Below are 12,401 nucleotides of genomic sequence, written 5' to 3'. Positions count from 1 at the left end.
TTCATGTCTCCTTCCTCCATTGCCCTAATCTGAGATAGGATCTTCATTTCTGCTTCTTCTTCAGTGGATGCCATTAGGACTTTTTCTTTAGGAGGCTTAGGCCTTTCTTCTTCACTGGAGCTGGTATAATATTCAGAATCATCTTCATATAAAATATGACAAGCACATTCTTCTGAATTTGAGCATGAACATTCTGATGAATCTGATTCAGAATACTGGCCCATATTGACCTGGAATTCTTCTTCTGATGTAGTACTAAAAGAATCAAGAGAAGATTCTTCTAGTTGGTGCTGCTGGGTTGTATCTCTGATAGAAAGGTTTGGGCACCTTTCTGTAACATGTGTCTTTGATTTGCATCTAAGACAAAATATAGGCCCTGAGAGTTCTTGCTTGACTTGCTTAGACTTCTGAGCGTAAATAGTTATTTTCTTCCCTTTATTAAGCTTTGATTCTTCACCTTGGGGACATCTTGAAGCTGTATGTCCATTCTGTCTGCACAACCAACAAGTGACTTTATTCCATTTGTCTTGTTTGGTTGAGTGCAAATGAATATCAGAGGCAATATAATAATGAGTTTTTGGAAAATACTTGTAATAACCCTTCTTCCTATATGTCTGCTTTTTATCTTTTGTGGGATATCTCCTTTTATCCCTTGGATAATTTTTCTTATTTCTGTAGAAAGTCTCCTTGAATTCTCTTTTGGCTCTTTTCCTGGACTTTCTCTTTTTCACCAATAGATCATCTACTGTAAGTCCATATTTGTTGCAGATGGAATTTTTGTCTGGTAGTCTTGCAAAGTTTTCTAGAGATTTGTTAACCTTTGAGCTAGTACAAAGACTCACCAATGTCTTTGTAATATGAGAATAAATCTCACCCCATGTGTAAGATTCAAAAGGTAACTGAAAAATCTCTTGCATTCTGATATAATCAACAAATCTAGAAGGTAGAGCAGCAAGGTATACCTGTTTCCACATCAAGTTTTTGGAATCTTTTACCTCATAGATCCGCTTCATCCAATCCCTATGGAAATCATAAAACTGTGACATTTTATGGCACTTGAGGTTCATGAGAATCACCTCATGTTTATTGGCTATCTTTGTTTCACTTCCACAACAATGCTCCAGAATCATTGATGTGAGTGCGCCAATCATATTGCTGATGACAGTGCCATCTGGATTGTGAATGACATCTCCTTTCTCATCTTTAAGAACTTCTGCTTCCATAGTTTCAATTAGTTTAGGAGATGATTCGATTTCCCACCATCTGAGAAGAGTACCTGTAAAACACTGAATGATAGTTCTACAAGCATCTACTTCTGATTTGCCTCTGGGATACATGAGTTTGTATTATGTATATATTAAATCTATCATTTGGTGAATTTGGCCAATTCTTGTGTTGTCTATGTTCCATTCTCTGTGAGAATCATGGAAGGAAGTGCGAGCTTCAGGCATTTTCCCTTTCCCTTCAATGTCAGGAGTAGAATATCTAGAAAATCTATGTTCTAGAGGTTCATAGATTGGAAGTATCTGTGTCTCTGGTGTTTTTTGCTCTTTTTCTTCTGCCTCTGTGTCCTTAAATAATGAAGCAATATTTATATGTTCTGATTCATCAGCTCCTGATGATGAGGAAATTTCTTTGGGGAACAATAAAGGGAATTTTTTGAACATTTCTCACAGGATTTTCAATTTTTATATTTCTCTTTACCATAAAATAATTTGGAACTGGCTTTTCAATTTTTGTCAACTATATTTTTTCTATTTTTGCATTTAAGCCAGTAAGGAGAGTCTTAGTTACATCAATGTGTCCAACTAAGTTTTCTCCTACTTCTTCTATCTTGCTCAATGATTCTCTGGTATAAGAGCGAGTCATGCTGGAATCAAACTGCAAATTATTCAAGCAATTATTTACACTACTCAATGAAGACTGTACAACATCTATCTGCTTTTTTACATATTTTGTTTTTGCTACATTCATTTTTAAGCCTTTCATAGCAGTATTTGTCCAATTTATTTGTTCACTAGATTTTTGAATTCTCCCATCAATTCCAAAGGCATTGTCATCTTTTTGGACCAGAGGGATGGCTTTGGCTGCATTTGTATTTTCTCCTAAAATAATTCCTTTATAAGGAGGGAATGTAGTAGGAGTTTCTACCTTAGACCCATCAAGTGCAGTCCATCCATGTTTATCAGTTACACTGCTAGAGGTAGCACCAGTAAAAACATTTATAGGAGCAATCTTATCTTTCCATGAATAGAAAGATATCCAAGTATTATTTGTCTCCATATAATGTTTCCAATCAGTTGCTAACTGTCTCTTTTGTTCTGGAGTGTATGCTTGGTCAAACTCTTCTGCCTGAGGATTTGTATACAAATCCCAATTCAACATATCTTTCATCCATTTGGCACTGATTTCTGACTTCAAACATCCATCCATAAGTGCAAAGAACTTATGCATTTCCATAACTGCAGGCTTTTTACAGTCAGAAGGAATTTGTTTAAATCTGCATTCTGGGATCAATTGTGATTGCTCAAGTTTTCCTAGCCCATATCTTGGTTTTGCTGGTCTCATTAAGCAAATCATCTCAGTGAGCCTAGGGTCTTCTTCTTCAACTGTATGAATCATGAGAACATGGTCTGAATCTGGCTCTGGTTCATGTGGGAAGGGAATGTCAGAGCATTTGGGATTCGGACATGAATTGATAGAAGTAGAAGGAGGAGCAATACCAGTTCGTGGATTATGATGCAGATGGACATTCTGTTCGGCTAATGTAAGCAAATTTATGATATTTCCACAGTCTGGACATTTTACTTCTAAAGAAGAAAAATTTACTAGCTGAGCTAATTCATATAACTGGTTATGTCTACAAGAGGATGAGGATGAAGAGGCGGTATCCACAATGGAAGGATCTCTATAATATCTTGAATATTTACAAGTAGCAACAATTTTGCGGTGGTCAATTGTTGATCTTCGGGGAAAAGATATGACAGCACTGGAAGCATTTTCAGTAATATTTGCAGAGGTGATGTTTCTGGGTATATGAGGCCTGGAATGATTTACCACCCAATGTTCTAGAAACTACAAGTCTTCCCATTTCATTAACAGATGCTCAACTTTTTGATTCTTAGGATCTGTTTTGACCACAACACTGGACTTGGAGTCTCTACTAGGGGTATGACAGATTGTTGGCCACAAAGTATTGGTATGTCTAAAACAGGCTTTAGTCTGTATAGCTATGTTATTCCTTTTCTTTTTCATATCAAATCCCATTGTTTAAATTTGCAACTGCAGGATATCTTCAATAGTTTCATCAAAACATACACAGAAAAATTTGGGAAGCAGTCGAAATAGACAGGGCCGTCAAACAAAGGGGCCACAATTCCTCCTATAATGGAATTTGTATATTTATTGTGTGTCATGTCTCTCACAGTAGCAAGCACAAAAGTATGTAATCCTTTATGAATTAAAGGATTGATTCCAATTCTAATAAATTCTAGATGCAAATAATTTGTTTTTAACCTTTTTGCTTCTGCTTGTAAGGCTTTGGGATAAGCAGAGCTATTGTATGGATACTTTATGAGTTCTCCTGAACCTGACTAACAGACTCTTTAATACTTATTCTAGAAGCAGAAATTAAATGGAAAGGGGCTAAGTCACTATAAACTTAAGAGGGGGTTATGGCTGGCAATTCCCACCGGGCAGAGGGCTGAGTTTCTTCATAAGTAAGTTTAGCAGAGTTCAGAGTTCTACTTGAACTACTAGCAAACATATCCCTAAGGGGATTTTCCTCAGCTTGAGAATCTTTCTCTTCAAGTTCTCTGAAAGAAACAGATTTTCTGAATGAATCCATTCTTCTTAAATGAGTATAGATCTGAGTACCAACCTCAAGAACTAGACGTTACTGGCTCTGATACCAATTTCTAGCAGGGGCTCCTGTCACGAGCTTGCACTTGCTGAGTCTCTTTGTGTCTTACTTATCCTTAAGTGTCTTACTTATCTTATTAAAAAACCACAGTTAGTGCTGCGTAAGTAGATATCCTTAATTGCGTTCAATTATCCAACGTAATTACATACATTGGCGCATCACATAAATATTATAAATGAGATTCATACACAATATGAAAAGATGCATTAATAGGAAATAAGACACAAAATTTGTAGAATGCTTCTCTTTATTGATATCTTCAAATGATTACAGACTCTCCCCGCACTGCGCACACAGCTGTAGGGGTCTGCGCACTCAGCTACGGACTTCTACCCTAGGCCTCTGCGCACTCAACTGCAGAGCCTCTACTTACACTGAGACCCAAAATTTAGAATTTTCTTCTTATCACTCAAGACTTCTTTTACAACTTATGACTCCTCTGAACTACTTAGATCGATCTTACTTAGCTCTTTTTATACAATCCCATGGTCGCAAACCATGGGTAGATCTTTACAGCCAACTTTACTTTACAAAATTAAGGGCAGAGAACCATTTATGACTCATGATGCCTTTGCACTCTGCGACCACAAAATGTGGAGACTTTACAACTTTATTAATAAATTTGACCCAAAACATGGGCTTTTAGCCCCAAAACTATCCTTGGGGGATCTCGTTCCCAATACTTTGTCAAAGGTGATACATAAGCTTGGTCTTTCTTAACTTGTTTTCTAATGATGACATTTCTAGTTAACTAGTCTTCATTGGGAAAAGTGACCTCCTGGCGATGAGATGGGAATTGCTTCGGCAGTCTGGGAGGCTTATGATCTGTCGAAAGTTCCTTGTTTCTTTCATCATATGAGCTATGTTGAATTTCCTGTACCTGTAACTTTCCCATTATTTGCAACTTATTTTGAAGAGTGGTCTTTTCAATTCTCAAGGCATCCATTTGATTAGAGTGTTCAACCTTCATAACATTGATTTCCTTGGCATGGTTTTCTTCCATGGTCAACAACTTATTCTGAAGATATATCTGACTGGCCTCCATATCATTTATCACTTTATCATGATTTGCTCGAATAACATTTATTTCCTCCTCATGATTTGTTTCCATGGTGATCAAATAATTTTGCATGGTGTCTATTTCATTAGAATGTTCATCCTTCATAACATTGATTTCGCTGACATGATTCTCTTCCATTACTTGTAACCTATTTTTGAGAGCACTCATCTCCTTAGCATGATCGGTAACTAATTTTGCTTGATTAAGTTCCATGCTCTTTAGTTCCTTAGCATTTTTCTCTTCTATGGTTAATAACCTATTTTGAATACTGAATTCCCTATCTTGCATGTCGCTTATTTCTTTCTTATGCTTTTCCTTTATGGAGCTTAGAAATTCAACATGATTTTCCTCAATAGCCATCCACCTGATGTCCAAGGATTCTTTCCTTGGCGTGATCTATTACCAATCTTTCTTGATTAAGTTCCATAGTTTTCATCAACTGAGCTTGATGGAATTGCATGTCTCTAAGCCTTTGAGTTAATTACCTGATAAGACCCCCTTGATCACTTGTTCCTGCCTTTCCACTATCTCAGATTCTAATTGAAAAGGCACAAGTGGATTCATAATGAAAGTGGTCACAAGGTCTACAGTATGACACTGATTGACAAGGAGAATCATATTGAACACTTTGGATGTCGCTGAAGTTCTCTACAGGTTCATCTTCCTTTATATTGTAATTTTCATAATACAAATCCTTTTGGTCCCCATATTTATCCATAAAGGTATTTATGAAGGCTTGTAAGGAATCAAAAGAATTGTTAGGAAAATCAGAAAACCAATCTTGAGCATCACCCTCCAAAAAACAAGCAAAAAGTCGCACCTTGACATCTTCATGCTTGTCACATGCCCGGACACGAAACTTCAGCATACAATGAGTGAACTTTTCAAGATGATCTTTAGTAGTGATGGCATCATTTCCTGTGAAATAAGGCAGATTATTAATGGCATTTCTTGATCTAAAAATGGGGCATTAATGGATTCTTGTCTAAATTACAAGAACCTCTCCCACTTCCAAAGCTTAAATTTTCCCAAGATATTATGATTAACCAAACGCGGAATTAATAATGCTTGAAATAGGTGTATGATTATGTTTAATTTTAACCATTTAGCGCTTTAAATTCGGTTGTTTATGCTGATATGTAAATACATGTGATAGTAAATAATGCAAAAAATAAACCAAACACATAGCACAACAATATAATATGGATTTCACCCAAAACTCTTGGGCTACGTCTCCTTGAGCTCTAGTCAACTCGACTAGGCTCTATGGGATTATGGCAACAGTTCTTTTACAAGTTCCACGCTCAACTCCACTGGTTTACACAGAACAAAATGGGATTAGAACACCATCTCATTCCTGGCTCTGAAGCTCTCGGCTTTCTGGCTCTGGCTCTCGGCTCTAGCTCTGGATCTTGGCTCTCGACTCTGGCCTCTCTGAGCTCTCTCTCAGCCTCTGCATGCATCAATGGTTTGTTCGACCTTCAAGCGACCTTTAGCAACCTTCCAGCGACCTTTAGCTCTCTGCGTGTTAGCTATAGCAATCTTCAGCTCTCCGGTTTTTCCACTTGACCTCCAAGTGACTTCGAGACTCCCTCAACTGCTCTGTGCTATCCGCTTTGCCTACTCTTTATACCTCTGCTTCGTCAATTGAGCTTTCTAGCTTCTTTGAGGCATTCTTCCAGCTCTGCGGCTTCCCCAACCATTTCTCAGCGCGTAATCATCCTTCTGTCTCTTCATCTGGCCCTCTAGCTTCTGGCTCTGTGGCTCTATGCGTTACAAACGCATCATTACTTATAAAATGCCCGCTTGCCACATGGCACAATGATTAGGGGCTGTTACAAAGGACTTGGTCCCTTTCTTCATGCGAAAACCCGAAAATGGAACAAAATTCCAATACATAGAGATTTTTCGAAAATACACTATTGGGCACGAAATCTGGACTTCAAACATTATGAAATCGCCCCTGTAAACCCCTTCAGGTTCGCCTTTTATGGCTGTTGCAAGCCCACTATTGATCTGTGTGATCTCTGATCCAATGGCTGACAGTCCGTTTCGGGTGGCTTATGTGCACGGAGATTACCCGCCCGAAAATGGGGTTTTCTCTCTACTACGCCATGCCACGTGTCGGCCTGTGTATGGGTTCAGGCGGAGCTCGTTCAATACCACTTACCGCCTGAGGCCCGCCCTAAATCCCACTTACCACGGAACTCAAATAACCCAAAGTCGCATCTTTAAACCTTTCAGGTATGGCTTTATTGCTTCAGGGCGTTTCCTTTGTATTTTGGTTTTTATAACAGAAAGGCATTAATACACAGAAAATCTGAAAATCCTGGATTTCAAATTTTATGCAATCGGGTCCATAATCCCTATCGGGTCTGGGCCTTGTCACTTATTTCAATTTCAATCGCACTAGCCCTACTATCGGGGATCGCCAATCTCCAATTTAATCTTGGCCGTTGATCTCATTTCCGATCCAACAGCTGAGATCGCACATCGTGGATCAGTAATCGCATGTCGCATATGGTATCGGCCCCTTTTATATCACTGCGATACGATGTTGTGATGCGATATATCACAATCGCATGTTGCATAGTCCCGGGGTTCCTTCCCTTATCTCATAGCATCGCTGACGCCGATCCGTCGATGCTGATATCGGTAATCGCAATGTCGCATCGGCTCGGGGTCCTTTCCTTATATTATTTGCATATGCCTGCCTCCGACCCGATATGTCGGGGATCGATAATTGGGGGTCTCTTCCACCTCCGCTTTAAGTCTGCCTCTTGGACCACTCTGATGCAATTTTCCTTTATAAAGCCTTTTAGGCCATTTTTTGAATATTTTTCCTCTTTTTCAAAGGAAAAAGGGCAACTTCTTTCTGCATAACTTCTGCATCCGAGAGCTGTTTTAGCCCATTCAAATTGCAGTAGATTTAGAATGAAAAGATCTACGCAATGGGACTATTTCTAGGAGCATCCTTATACTTTCATTTTCCTATGTGAGGAACACTTAGACTTAGAAGTCTATCCAAAATCCATTTTGGATCACGCCTTCCCACTAAAGAACTTTTGGTCTCCAAAAGACTGATATTGTGATCTGATCAGTAAATGAGAGTAACAGCACCCTCCTCTTTCAGCCTTCACACACTTTCCTTGCATAGTGCCTCTGAACCAAAACCCTTGACCACTTTCCTTCCTGGATGCGCTGGTCCTCCTGGGAAGAACCACCTTCCTCCTTGCCTTCCTGCAGAACACCTACTGAGATGGTCACAGAAGGTAGTTTGAACTTTTCTGCCTTGATCATTCATCCAAGGTGGCACAAAAAAATGTGAAGTACATCTGCTCCATAAAATTTTCACTTGTACCTATTTTAAAATCTGTCAACAACAACTGTTAACAACAACAGAAACACAGACAACAACTGGATGGACTAATCTCCTGCTTCAACAAAAGAAACAGATTTCACATCTTGTGAACACCTCCATGTCTTACATCTGCATACAAATGATGGACTAGATAACAAGCCCACAAAACATGCCCTTAAAACAAATGACCCTTCAAGTCAAGCATGTGGAAAAAGACCTTTAGGACTCTTTTTCAAAATATGAAACACTTCATCATTATCTCCATCTTAGAGACCAAGTTAACTTTTCCCAAGTCAACATTACATGCATGTTTAAAACAAAGCAATCAACCCTTCAAGTTAATTACACATACATGTTCAAATACAAGAAAATCATCAAAATCATTGTGTTCATGCACAAAATTCTCATGCATGTATTTCATCCTTCAACTTTCACTTAAGCACACTGTACTTTCGAAGCTAAAATGAAATATAATGTTGTAGCAACAAAGTGAGTCTCCTACTCAACTTTTTCCATTCACCTTCTTGGTAAAAACCTGCAACTGGCATCTCATTAACAAAGAAATGCAAATAGATGCATCAATAGACATGCAATCTTAATTGGATAAGAACTCTAACAATTTCTCACCAATCCCTTTCAAAGGTACTACCTTTGTCTACACATCTGCATCAACATGTGAATCATCTTGAGATACATCATTCATGGAAACTTCCTTTCCATTTCTGCCATCTTCTCTTTCCACCTTCTTCAACTTTTGTGGAAGCATTGCTGGATTCAGAGTCCAACACATTTCAGCAAGATGCCCCTGCTTATGGCAGTAAGTGCAACACATGTGCATCCTCTTGACAAAATGATTTTCCTTGTCCAATGGACCTTTGGCTTCTTGCTTCCTTTCCTTCAAAATTTTCCTGTATGTGGCCATTCTCTTCCAACATCTAGAAACATTATGGTTATCCAAACCACAAAAGGAACATGCAATTCTTTTCCCATGCTTATGTGGAAATTTATCATGCTGAACATAATCAAAAGGAATATGATAAGAACCAGATTTATACCTTTCTCTTCCACCTCTTTTACCTTCATGAGGAGGTGAATCAAATGAAGAAGTGGCTCCCTTTGGAACACCATCAATCTCTTCAAGGCTGTTAGAGTCTCCACAACTCTCTAGTTCAAGTGTATGCTGATATACACCTTCTTTCTGCAAGGTATGCTTCACACCATTGCATTGCCCAAGAATACAATCTTCACAATCTTGGGGTAGAAGACCTGAAATGAAACTCCTTCTTGGAGCTGTTTCAATGGCCTTCATGGCAGCTTTGGAACTCTCTCCATAAGACTGTCCATAGCCAAGACCCAAATACTTAGGCCTTTCCTCAACTATTATTGGCTCAACAATACCTTGTGCATGTCTGCCCAAGCCTTTTCCTTCATAGCCCATCTTGGACATTAGCTTGGAACCTATGCCTTTGGTATGTTTTTCAAAAGAACCAATATAAGCATTCTTAGAAGAATTTGAAGACAAACTAGAATGGTTTACCTCTTCATCAAGTTGATACTTGACCAAGGCTTCTTTGGCAACAAAGAGTTGTGACTCCAACTCATGCATCCTTTTCAGGTTCATATTTGCAATATGAAGTTGCCTCTCCATCTCCTGCAATTTGTCAGAAAGCATCTACTTCTCTTCCTCCACGGAATTCAACTGCTTTCTAAGTATGCTGCTCTTCCTTCCATCCTCATACATTTCTCTCACCATATCCATCAAGGTGGTCAAGTCTTGTTTCATGTCTTCCTTAAATACTTTTGTGAAGAAAGAAGAATTTGAGGACTCATTTGTAGAAGTAGTCATTATGCCAATGAACAAAATAACTTCAAACAAAATTAATAAAGAGCTTATTCAGCAGCCTTTTGCAACAAACCTGTTGTGCTTCAAGGATTTCTTTGAGGTCCTTTGGGATAAGGAGAACCTTCAGCCCTTCTTCCTTCTTGTCCTTCCTGGACTGAGCTATCAATAGCTTTTCCTTCACCTCTGCAAACTCAAACAATAATCAGTCTGCAAAAAAGCATACAATCAATCTCTGACTGTTTAAACACCTTTCAGACAAGCAATCTTTGCTCTGTCAATCAAGCATTCTGATATAACCTTCTTGAAGGTGCGGTTAGTCAATCTCAAGCTCTGATACCACCTGATCTGAAAATGGGGCGTTAATGGCTTCTTGTCTAACTTACAAGAACCTCTCCCACTTCCAAAGCTTAAATGTTCCCAAGATATTATGATTAACCAAATGCGAAATTAATAATGCTTGAAATAGGTGTATGCTTATGTTTATTTTTAACTGTTCAGTGCTTTAAATTCGGTTGTTTATGCTGATATGTAAATACATGTGAAAATAAATAATGCAGCAAATAAAACAAACACATAGCACAACAATATAATATGGAGTTCACCCGAAACTCTTGGGTTACGTCTCCTTGAGCTCTAGTCAACTTGACTAGGCTCTTTGGGATTATGGCAGTAGTTCTTTTACAAGCTCCATGCTCAAATCCACTAGTTTACACAAAACACAATGGGCTTAGAACACCATCTCATCCCTGGCTCTGAAGCTCTCGGCTTTCTGGCTCTGGCTCTTGCTCTCGCTCTCGGCTTTGGCCTCTTTGAGCTCTCTCTCAACGTCTGCGTGCATCAACAGTTCGCTCGACCTCCAAGCAAACTTTAGCTCTATGCGCATTAGCTACAACAATCTTTAGCTCTCTGGATTTTCCACTTGACCTCCAAGCGACTCTGATACTCCCTCAGCTGCTCTGTGTTATCCGCTCTACCTGCTCTCTATAGATCTGCTTCGTCAATTGAGCTTTCTAGCTTCTTTGAGGCATTCTTCCAGCTCTGTGGCTTCCCCAACCGTTTCTCTATGTGTAATCATCCCTTTGTCTCTTCATCTGGCCCTCTGGCTTCTGGCTCTGTGGCTTTGAGTGTTAAAAATGCATCATTGCTTATAAAACGCCCGCTTGCCGCGTGGCACAATGATTAGGGGCCATTACAAAGGAATCAGGCCCTTTCTTCACACGAAAACCTGAAAATGGAACAAAATGCCAATACAAAGAGATTTGCTGAAAATACACTATCGGGCGTGAAATCCAGACTTCAAAAATTATGAAATCGCCCATGTAAACCCCTTCAGGTCTACCTTTTATGGTTTTTGCAAGCCCACCATTGATCTGCGTGATCTCCAATCCAACTGCTAACTATCTGTTTCAGGTGGCTTATGTGCACAGAGATTACCCGCCTGAAAAGGCGGTTTTCTCTCTCCTGCGCCATGCCACATGTCAGCCTATGTATGGGCCCGTTAAATACCACTTACCGCTTGAGACCCACCCGAAATCCTGCTTACCATGGAACTCAAATAACCCAAAGTCAGATCTTTAAACCTTTCGGGTTCGGCTTTATCGCTTCGAGTCATTTCCTTTGTATTTCGTTTTTTATAGCAGAAAGGCGTTAATACACAAAAATCCGAAAATCCCAGATTTAAAATTTTATGCAATCGGGTCCATAATCCCTATCGGGTCCAACCCTTGTTGCTTATCACAATCACAATCACATTAGCCCTGCCATCGGGGATTGTCGATTGCCGATTGGCGATTTAATCTTGGCTATTGATCTCATTTCCGCTCCGACAACTGAGATCGCATGTCGCGGATCGGCAATCGTATGTCGCATATGGTATCGACCCCTTTTATATCGCTACGATACGATGTTGCGATGTGATATATTGCAATCTCATCACATAGTCCTGGGTTCCTTCCCTTATCTCATAGCATCACCGACGCCAATCCGTTGATGCCGATATCAGCGATCACAATGTCGCATCGCTTGGGGTCCTTCCCTTTATTATATTAGCATATGCTTGCCTCTGACTCGATATGTCGAGGATCGGTAATCAGGGGTCTCTTCCGCCTCTGCCTTAAGTCCACCTCTTGGACCAATCTGATGCGATTTTTCCTTTATAAAGCCTTTTAGGTTATTTTTTGAAGATTTTCCTCTTTTTTCAAAGGAAAAAGGGCAA

The sequence above is a fragment of the Pinus tabuliformis genome, chromosome 3_2, assembly GCF_031772625.1.
Source record: "Pinus tabuliformis cultivar Carrire ecotype Pingquan chromosome 3_2, CPIR1, whole genome shotgun sequence".
Lineage (NCBI taxonomy): Eukaryota > Viridiplantae > Streptophyta > Pinopsida > Pinales > Pinaceae > Pinus > Pinus tabuliformis.
The sequence above is the reverse complement of the archived record's forward strand: the minus strand, read 5'-3'. Positions refer to the sequence as shown.